The sequence below is a fragment of the Ovis canadensis genome, chromosome 7 (assembly GCF_042477335.2).
Source record: "Ovis canadensis isolate MfBH-ARS-UI-01 breed Bighorn chromosome 7, ARS-UI_OviCan_v2, whole genome shotgun sequence".
NCBI classification, from domain to species: domain Eukaryota; kingdom Metazoa; phylum Chordata; class Mammalia; order Artiodactyla; family Bovidae; genus Ovis; species Ovis canadensis.
In genome coordinates this window covers 34,402,296-34,412,332 of record NC_091251.1, presented here as the reverse complement: position 1 = coordinate 34,412,332, position 10,037 = coordinate 34,402,296, and the positions used below count along the sequence as shown (strand labels likewise).

The 10,037-nt window shown below is 42.6% G+C and overlaps 2 pseudogenes; both read left to right on the top strand.

Annotated features, from left to right (window-relative positions):
• Positions 1-383: 383 nt before the first annotated feature.
• Positions 384-1,606, top strand: LOC138443994 (olfactory receptor 6E1-like; annotated as a pseudogene).
• Positions 1,607-8,610: 7,004 nt separating this feature from the next.
• On the top strand, positions 8,611-8,789 carry LOC138444080 (small ribosomal subunit protein uS14-like; annotated as a pseudogene).
• Positions 8,790-10,037: the final 1,248 nt, after the last annotated feature.

Genomic DNA, 10,037 nt, shown 5'->3' with positions numbered 1-10,037 from the left:
AGGCAAGAATACTGGAGTGGGTTACCATTTCCTTCTCCAGGGGATCTTCCCAACCCAGGGATCGAACCCAGGTCTCCCACATTGGAGGCAGACACTTTAACCTCTGAGCCACCAGGGAAGCCCTTGTAGTTTCCTTACAAACAAACAAACAAAAAAGAAAGTGGAAAAAGAACTGGTAAAGGTGAAATTTTTCCCAAAAAATACCAGATAAATGGGTCAATGTATGTGACTCAATGCTAACTCAAAGAGGGGTCTGGACAACCAGCCTGAGGAAGGAGAAAACAGGACTTGTAGGTCAAAGAAATAAAGGATTCCTTCAGCTCAAAATCCCTCTTTCCTTTCAGTTCCAAGTGTCCTCAGATCCAGAAACATCACAACTCCTGATGCTGCACACCTCTGATTGGTCATTCCCAGCAGAGGCCAGAGGAGCCACGGGGAACCACACCACTGTCACCGAGTTCATCCTGCTGGGGCTCTCACATGCCTGTGAGCTGCAGATGCTCCTCTTCCTGGGGCTCCTCTTGACCTACCTCCTCACTCTACTGGGGAACCTGCTCATCGTGGTCCTCACCCTCATGGACAGGTGCCTCCACATCCCCATGTACTACTTCCTCCACAACTTTGCTGTCCTAGAGATCTGGTTCACCTCGGTCATCTTCCCCAAGATGCTGACCAACATCCTGACTGGAAACAGGACCATCTCCCTGACAGGCTGTTTCCTACAAAGTTTCCTCTATTTCTTCCTGGGCACCACAGAGTTCTTCCTACTGGCAGTGATGTCCTTTGACAGGTATGTGGCCATATGTAACCCCTTGCATTATGTCACCATCATGAGCAGAAGGGTCTGTGTCCAGCTAGTTCTTTCTTCATAGATCACGGGATTCCTTCTCAACATCATTCCAAGTTTCCTCACATTTCAGCAGCCATTCTGTGGTCCCAATATCATTGATCATTTCTTCTGTGACAGCTTTCCACTCCTGGAACTCGTATGTGCAGACACAAGTCTGATCGAGCTTCTGGGTTTCATCCTGGCCAACGTCTGCCTCCTGGGCACTCTGTCCGTGACGGCCACCTGCTATGGCCACATTCTCCACACCATCCTGCGCCTCCCCTCAGCCAAGGAGAAGCAGAAAGCCTTCTCAACCTGTTCCTCCCACATCACTGTTGTCTCTCTCTTCTATGGCAGCTGCATCTTCATGTATGTCCGGTCAGGCAAGGGCGGCCAGGGGGAGGATAGGAACAAGCTGGTGGCCTTGCTCAACACCGTGGTGACCCCAGCGCTCAATCCTTTCATCTACACCCTGAGGAACAAACAGGTGAAGCAGGTATTTAACCAGCAAATTAGCAAGCTCCTCTCAGAACTAGGAGCTAGATCTGAGAGGGTGGAGAAAGTTGGCTCCTTTCCTGAACCTCTCCAAATACTGCGGCTTCCCGATCTCCCTGAACTATTTTCTCTCAGACAGTTTCTTAGCAAATGCTATAATCTACAGTGGTTTCTTACATTTATCATTACTGGCTCATGCAGTCTTGTCAGACAGTATAAAAAACTCAGTGTACCACAGCTGTGTCTGGTATGTCTTTCTGATCCTAGAATGCATCTGAGTGATTTTTGGTTTCTCTGTCGTCAGGCTTTTGTTTGGGTCTTGGTTGCACTCGGTCTTTGTTGCTGCACACAGGCTTTCTCTAGTTGCACCGAGCAGGAGCTACTCTAGTTGTGGTGGTCAGACTTCTCATTATGGTGGCTTCCCTTATTGCAGAGCTCTAAGGCAATGGCACCCCACTCCAGTGCTCTTGCCTGGAAAATCCCATGGATGGAGGAGCCTGGTATGCTGCAGTCCATGGGGTTGCGACACGACTGAGTGACTTCACTTTCACTTTTCACTTTCATGCATTGGAGAAGGAAATGGCAACCCACTCCAGTGTTCTTGCCTGGAGAATCCCAGGGACAGAGGAACCTGGTGGGCTGCCGTCTATGGGGTCGCACAGAGTCGGACACGACTGAAGCAACTTAGCAGCAGCAGCAGCAGCAGCAGCAAGGTGTCTGGACTCAGTAGTTCAAGTCCACAGGCTTAGTTGCCCGGTGGCATGTGAAATCTTCCCAGACCAGGGATAGAACCCATATTTCCTACACTGGCAGGCAGATTCTTAACCACTGGACTACAAGGGAAGTCCTGTTGTCATTTCTGTTTGTATGTTTTGTTTTGTTTGCCCATGCCACTTGGCTTGTGGAGTCTTACCTAGCTCCTTGACTAGGGATTGACCGCGGGCCCTCAGCAGTGAAAGTGCAGAGTCCTTAACAACTGGACTGCCCTGAGTGTCTTAATCTGGCCTCATTTCAAATTACAATTTAACATACCTTCTTCACTAAAACCTTTACAAATCAATGAAAATATTCTCAATGAGAATATATTTATGATAGACTTCAGAATTATTGTGTCCAGAAAAATTAATGAGGTGGAATAGCCAAGAAATATTGAACAAAAAAAGTGTCAGGTATTAAAACACTAACTTAAGAACAAACAAATAGAACAGTGGAATTGGATAGTCTAGAAAAATGATGCAGATTAGACATAAAGATCTAATAGATGATTAGGGTAGACTTTCTAGGAAATTCCCTGGTGGTCCACTGGTTAGGACTCCAAGCTTCCATTGCAAGAGGCATGAATTTGATCCCTGGGTGGGAAAGAAAACTAAAATCCAGCAAGCCACGTGGTGAGGCCAAGAAAATAACAACAATAAAACAAAGTAGACTTTCTAATCTTTAAAGAAGAGACAGTCCAGAGGATAAATAATGCCAAGACTATTGGCTAACCACAATAGAAGACTGTTGTCTTTTAAAAAGATTGGGATCTAGTACATTATTGGGAAAACGTTAGAGCAGAAGATCAATTTAAAAGTGATACATGCCTTAAATATTTATTTGAAATTAAAAGCTAGAAACACGTATTCACTAACCTATAAATATTCTTTTCTTTGAGTATGAATATTATGATTGTTGTAGTCTTTCTTGCTTAAACGACATTCGCAATATGAAATTTTAGGATCTGCTTCAGTGGTACAAAAATTGTAAAGATGCCAGAGAAACATCTGTGAACAGAATTCTAGAATTTTCGCATTTTGTTTGCCTGTTGCCAGCCTTCACAGTCCTTGCCCACACCTCAATCAACAACTTTTTTCATTTTCTGACTTTATGGAATCTATCGCAAGGACTGAATTTTGTTTTTGCAGAAATAGCTTTGTTTTTAATACTCATATTTCATTGGTTTATCTTTATTTAGTTAAAAATGTCATTATAGCAACAAGTCCAATTATCAAATCAAGGTTTGGGAACAACTGATTCTTGGTACAAGCTAACTGGTGGGAATAAAAATATGCATGGGTACAGCAGCCATTTTCTAGCTGCAAAGGCATGCTGTGAACATCAAGGACTTGGGGAGGTAATATAACACAGAGGCTGAAACAGCTACTAGAAGTCCACCCCCTAAGTTTAGATTCCCAGCTATTAGCCATTTGAGCTTAAATTAGCAATACTTCTTGCATCACATATATTGAAAGCAGAAGAAGAGGGCAACAGAGAATGAGATGGTTGAATGGCACCACCAGTTCAATGGACATGAATTTGGGCAAGCTCCGGGAGATGGTAGGGGATAGGGACGCCTGGCATGCTGCAGTCCATGGGGTCACGAAGAGTCAGACACAATTTGGGAACTGAACAACAACATATATATATATATGAAGATAATAATATATCTACCTCATAGAATCTTTATAAATATTATTAATGTATGTCAGAATGCTTAGCTCAGGGCCTGATAAAGCTCTATGTTAGGTGTTGGGTACTATATTTTACTGAAGGAATAAGCTGTATAAATGAAGATAAATGAAGAGATTACCTGGAACCTTGCAGAAAAAGTTGTTAGATCCTCATCTCATATCTTAAACTGAAATAAATTCAGGATAATTAAATAAATAGTAAAACCATGAAAAAGAAAATCTGGATAAAAATTATCTCATTAAAGATGCATAGGGGACTTCCCTGGTGGGCCAGTGGTTAAGATACTGTCTGCCAATGCAGGGAACATGGGTTTGATTCCTGGTCTGGTAAGATCCCACATGCCATAGGGCAACTAGACCCTGCACACCACAACTACTGAGCCCAAGCACCCTACAGCCTGTGCTTAGCAATAAGAGAAGACACCACAATGAAAAGCCTGGGCACAGTGAAAAAGAGAGTAGCCTCTGCTCACCTAAACCAGAGAAAGCCTGCACACAGCAACAAAGACCCAGCACAGCCAAAAATTTAAAAAAAGAGAATTTGCATACTGCAACTAAAGATCCTGCAAGTTGCAACAAAGATGAAAGATCCCAAGTGTCACAGCTAAGACCCAGCATGCCAAATAAATATGTATATTTTTTTAAAAGATATGTAGGGAGTTTTTTCAATAGAACTAAAAACATAAACTTATAAACTTGGCTATATAAGTTTTTAGACTTCTTTATATTAGAGAAAAAAAAAAGTTATGTATGGATGTGAGAGTTGGACTCTAAAGAAAGCTGAGCACCAAAGAATTGAAGCTTTTGAACTGTGATGTTGGAGAAGACTCTTAAGAGTCCCTTGGACAGCAAGGAGATCCAACCAGTCCATCCTAAAGGAAATCAACCCTGAATACTCACTGGAAGGACTGATGCTGAAGCTGAAACTCCAATACTTTGGCCACCTGATGTGAAGAACTGACTCATTGGAAAAGACTCTGATGCTGGGAAAGACTGAAGGCGGGAGGAGAAGGGGCCAACAGAGGATGAGATGGTTGGATGGCATCACCGACTCAATGGCCATGAGTTTAAGTAGGCTCCGGGAGTTGGTGATGGACAGGGAACCCTGGCATGCTGCAGTTCATGGGGTCACAAAGGGTCAGACACGACTGAGCAACTGAACTGAACTGGACTGAACTATCTGCCTGAAATCCATTTCCCATTCTTACAGTAGTAGGTCCCTGATCTTAATAAAGCCCCTCTCCCTTCTCAGTTCACGTAACCGACATGGCATGACGTCATCCCCAACCAGTTAGAGCATAACCATGGCTATTGGCTCAGGAATGGCCATATCACTAAAATCAGACCAGCGAAGCCAAGCAAATCTCAGTTCTGAGATACTTACGGGAGCTTGTGGAAGAAGAGTTGCTCATCTGGACTTGAGACTGAGAGGATGTTGGGGGAAAAGGACAGAAGATACAAATTACCAATAAGGGGAACAAGTAAGTAGACACCACTATGGATTCCTTAGGCATTAAAAAGTAATAACGGAACATTATGAACAACTTATGGTAATGTTTTTAACAACTTAGATCAAATGGATAAATTTCTCGAAAGACAAACTACCAAAATAGGAACTTCCCTGGTGGCCCAGAGGCTAAAACTTGCTTCCAATGGAGGGGACCCAGGTTCAATCCCTGGTTCACATGCCACAACTAAAGATTCCACATGCCTGATAAGGGGTTAATATTCAAAATATACAAAGAACTCATAAATCAATAGCAAAAAAAGATAAACAATCCAATTCAAATAGGCAAAGGGCCTGAATAGACATTTTTCCAAAGAAGACACGCAAATGGCCAACAGGTACATGAAAAGGTGATTCACATTATTAATTATCAAGGAAATGCAAATCAAAACCACAATGAGGTATCACTTCACACCTATTAGGATGCCTCTCACTATAAAGAAAAGAGATAACAAATGCTCTCAAAGATGTGGAGAAAAGAGAACTCTTGTGTACTGTTGGTGGGAATGTAAACTAGTACTATCACACCGAAAACAGTACAGTGATTCCTCAAGAAACAGAACTAGCAGAAGATTCTGCGATCGCACTTCCGGATACACAACCACAGGAAACAAAAATCATTGTTTCAAAAGGTATCTGTACTCCCATGTTCACTGCAGCATACTCACAGCAGCCAAGGAAGGTATGGAGACAACCTACCTGTCCACTAACAGATGAATGAATAAAGGAAATGTGGTATATACGAACAATGGGCTATTATTCAGCCTTTATCCTGACATTTTTGACAACATGGATGAACCTGGAGGCCATTATGTCAAGTAAAATACGCCAGACAAAGACAAACACTACACTGTATCACTTACATGTGGAATCTTAAAAAAAAAGTTGAACTAATAGAAACAGATAGTATAAAAGTGGTTGCCAGGGGCTGAGGTGGAGAAAATAGGGAGAGGTTGCTAAAAGGCTTCTGCTGCTGCTAAGTCACTTCAGTCGTGTCCGACTCTGTGCGACCCCAGAGACGGCAGCCCACCAGGCTCCCTCGTCCCTGGGATTCTCCAGGCAAGAACACTGGAGTGGGTTGCCATTTCCTTCTCCAATGCATGAAAGTGAAAAGTGAAAGTGAGGTCGCTCAGTCGTGTCCGACCCTCAGCGACCCCATTGACTGCAGCCTTCAAGCTCCACCGTCTGTGGGATTTTCCAGGCAAGAGTACCAGAGTGGGGTGCCATTGCTTTCTCTGTGCTAAAAGGCTACGAACTTTCAATTATAAGATGAATAAAGTATGAGGATCTCATATGCGAAGTGAGTGAAGTCGCTCAGTCATGTTCGACTCTTTGCGACCCTGTGGACTGTGGTCCTACCAGACTCCTCCGTCCATGGGATTCTCCAGGCAAGAGTACTGGAGTGGGTTGCTATTTCCTTCTCCAGGGGATCTTCCCAACCCAGGGATCGAAACCGAATGGGGTGAATATAATTGATAACACTGTATTGTGTAACTGAAAGTTGCTAAGAGTGCAGAGATGGGAATACCAGACCACCTGACCTGCCTCTTGAGAAATCTGTATGCAGGTCAGGAAGCAACAGTTAGAACTGGACATGGAACAACAGACTGGTTCCAAATAGGAAAAGGAGTACATCAAGGCTGTATATTGTCACCCTGCTTATTTAACTTCTATGCAGAGTACATCATGAGAAACGCTGGACTGGAAGAAACACAAGCTGGAATCAAGATTGCCGGGAGAAATATCAATAACCTCAGATATGCAGATGACACCACCCTTATGGCAGAAAGTGAAGAGGAACTCAAAAGCCTCTTGATGAAAGTAAAGAGGAGAGTGAAAAAGGTGGCTTAAAGCTCAACATTCAGAAAACGAAGATCATGGCATCCAGTCCGATCACTTCATGGGAAATAGATGGGGAAACAGGGGAAACAGTGTCAGACTTTATTTTTGGGGGCTCCAAAATCACTGCAGATGGTGACTTCAGCCATGAAATTAAAAGACACTTACTCCTTGGAAGAAAAGTTATGACCAACCTAGATAGCATATTCAAAAGCAGAGACATTACTTTACCGACCTAAGGTCCGTCTAGTCAAGGCTATGGTTTTTCCAGTAGTCATGTATGGATGTGATAGTTGGACTATGAAGAAGGCTGAGAGCCAAAGAATTGATGGTTTTGAACTGTGGTGTTGGAGAAGACTCCTGAGAGTCCTTTGGACTGCAAGGAGATTCAACCAGTCCATTCTAAAAGAGATCAACCCTGGGATTTCTTTGGAAGGAATGATGCTAAAGCTGAAACTCCAGTACTCTGGCCACCTCATGCGAAGAGTTGACTCATTAGAAAAGACTTTGATGCTGGGAGGGATTTGGGGCAGGAGAAGAATGGGACCACAGAGGATGAGATGGCTGGATGGCATCACTGACTTGATGGACGCGAGTCTGGGTGAACTCCGGGAGTTGGTGATGGACAGGGAGGCCTGGCGTGCTGCGATTCATGGGGTCGCAAAGAGTCGGACACGACTGAGCAACTTAACTGAACTGAACTGAAGAGTGTAGAACTTACATGTTTTTATCAAATAAAAAGGTAAATGTGTAAGGTGATGAATGTGTTAATTAACTCTGGGGGGGATCCTTTAACAGTATATACAGCTATCAAATCATCACCTCTCTACTCTTTAATTACCTTGCAATTTTGTCAATTATACCTCAATAAAAAATAAAAAAAACCACACGAGGGAGGGAGGGTTGAGGGAAAGTAAAATGGTCTTTGTTTGCAAATGACATAATCATCTATGTAGAAAATCCTAAGGAATCTACCCCAAAATGTTCCTAGAATTAATGAAAAAGTGTAGTAAGGTTGTAGAATATCAGATTCTTGCGGGGAAACCTATTGTCTTGGCGGTTTAGTCACTGAGTCCCATGTGACTCTCAGGACCCCACTGAATCTTCGCCAGTCAGGAATCTAACCCACATCTCCTGCATTGCAGGCGGATTCTTTACCACTGAACTACCTGGGAAGCCCTTATAGAGAAGCCTATGATACTACCTTATATGCTAGCAATAAACAATTAGAAATTGAATTTAAAAAAAAAAATTTACAACACCACCAAAACATATGAAATACTTGAAGGGGTAAATTTAACAAAAGATTTTTAAGACTTGAATATGCAAGTCTGAAAACGATAAAACCATTGAGAAAAAATTAAAGGCTTTAATAATAAAAGGAGAAATACATTCATGAATTGCAAAACATTATTATTATTAAGAGGTCACCTCTCATAAATTGCTAGTAAGATTATAAATTGGTACAATTTCAGCCTTGTTGAAGCCAAGACGACAACATGGATCACCAGCAGCTCTACTGGAGCCATCTGAGACAATTCGGCCAGGGTTCTTGCTCTTGCCAGGTCTGCTCAAACCGGCACGGTCTGATCCAGAAACAGGCCTCAATATGCGTCCCTAGAGTTTCTGCCAGTACACGAAAGACATCGGCCTCATTAAGTTGGACTAACTGAACTTCTTTAAATGGATCATCCAGCACAGCTACCTTATGCAGAAACAATACCAGCGCTTTGTATATAAAATAAAATTTTTTAAAACTTCAAAAATAAATAAACTGATACAATTTCATATTATCTAATGAAGTTGAAGATCTGCATAACCTACAACCTACAAAAATCACCAAATCCAGCAGGTACCCTGGAGAAATTCTTACATGTGTGTCCAAGAGACTTGTCCAAAAATACTCACAGCCACGCTTCTAGAAACTGGGGGGAAGAAACTGGAAACAATCCAAATGTCTCTCCACAAAGTAAAGGATAAAGCAACGTTACGTGATAGAATAGTATACAGCCATGAAATGAATGAATGATAGTCACAGATTTTAACATGGATGACTGTCAGGAACATAATATTGCAGTCAGAAAAGAATATACACAATTTGACGCCATTTATATAAAGTTCAAAAATGTACAAAGATAAAAATGTACTCTTTAGGAGCAATACTTCCCATCCCTCTGCCCACTGGTTCCAGCATTCTCAGCCTCTGGGTTCCTCCCTACCTGTCCCTTTATGATGCCACCAGCATCTTTCTTAAAAAAGGAATTTAGTCCTTTCCCAGCATCTCCAGGCTTTAATTCCCACATGCTGCTCAACAAACAACATTCTTAGGATATTCCCTTTTTATAGAGCGATAGGGATTATAAATGGTAAATTAATGTTCCTTCCCATTTTATTATTACACCACACTGCAGACTTCTATCTTAGTACTAAACTCACTTCCTGAAGTGCTTATCCTTTAGCTTTCTCTAACATCCCATTGCTGCTGCTGCTAAGTCGCTTCAGTCATGTCCGACTCTGTGCGACCCCATAGACGGCAGCCCACCAGGCTCCTCCGTCCCTGGGATTCTCCAGGCAAGAACATTGGAGTGGGTTGCTATGTCCTTCTCCAAAGCATGAAAGTGAAGAGTGAAAGTGAAGTCGCTCAGTCGTGTCCGACTCTTAGCGACCCCATGGACTGCAGCCCACCAGGCTCCTCCGTCCATGGGATTTTCCAGGCAAGAGTACTGGAGTGGGGTGCCATTGCCTTCTCCGAACATTCCATTAGGTACTTGCAAATCACACTATTTTAGAAATCTCAGAAACTTCACATTGCTCATGTAAAGGGTTTAAGGCCTTCAGTACTAGAAAGTTAATTACAGACATAAGGTGTATATAGTATCTAGCTTTATTCACACCACAAACCAACTAATCCAAATTC